Source organism: Carlito syrichta, unplaced genomic scaffold (genome assembly GCF_000164805.1).
Source record: "Carlito syrichta isolate Samal-C Ts95f unplaced genomic scaffold, Tarsius_syrichta-2.0.1 Scaffold305270, whole genome shotgun sequence".
Lineage (NCBI taxonomy): Eukaryota > Metazoa > Chordata > Mammalia > Primates > Tarsiidae > Carlito > Carlito syrichta.
The window spans coordinates 39,590-40,185 of NW_007249366.1; positions in this window are offsets into that span (position 1 = coordinate 39,590).

The window sequence follows — 596 nt, forward strand, 5'->3', positions numbered from 1 at the left end:
TCATCAGGACAAAAAATCAGCAAGGAGATCCAAAACCTCAATGTGACTCTGGACCAAATGAACTTAATTGATACCTACAGAACACTCCATCCAGAGACCACAGAATACACATTCTACATATCACCACATGGAACGTATTCTAAGATCGACCATATCATTGGCCATAAATCAAGCATAAGCAAATATAAAAGGACCGAAATTATACCATGCACCTTCTCAGACCACAGTGGAATAAAAATAAACATTGACACCAACAAAGTTTCCCCAAACCCCACAAAGACATGGACACTAAACAGCATGATGCTAAACAACTCCTGGGTCAATGATGAAATCAAAACATGGATCAAAAGATACCTGGAAACAAATGAAAATGAAGAAACATCTTACCAAAATCTCTGGGATGCCTTAAAATCTATAGTAAGAGGGGAATTTATATCCCTACAAACACACATGAAGAAAATGGAAGGAACACAAGCTAACAGCCTAACAAGCCACCTAAGGAAGCTGGAAAAGCAAGACCACAAAAACCCTAATTTCAGCAGAAGAATCCAGATCACCAAAATAAAAGCCCAAATCCAGGACATACAAGACAAAAA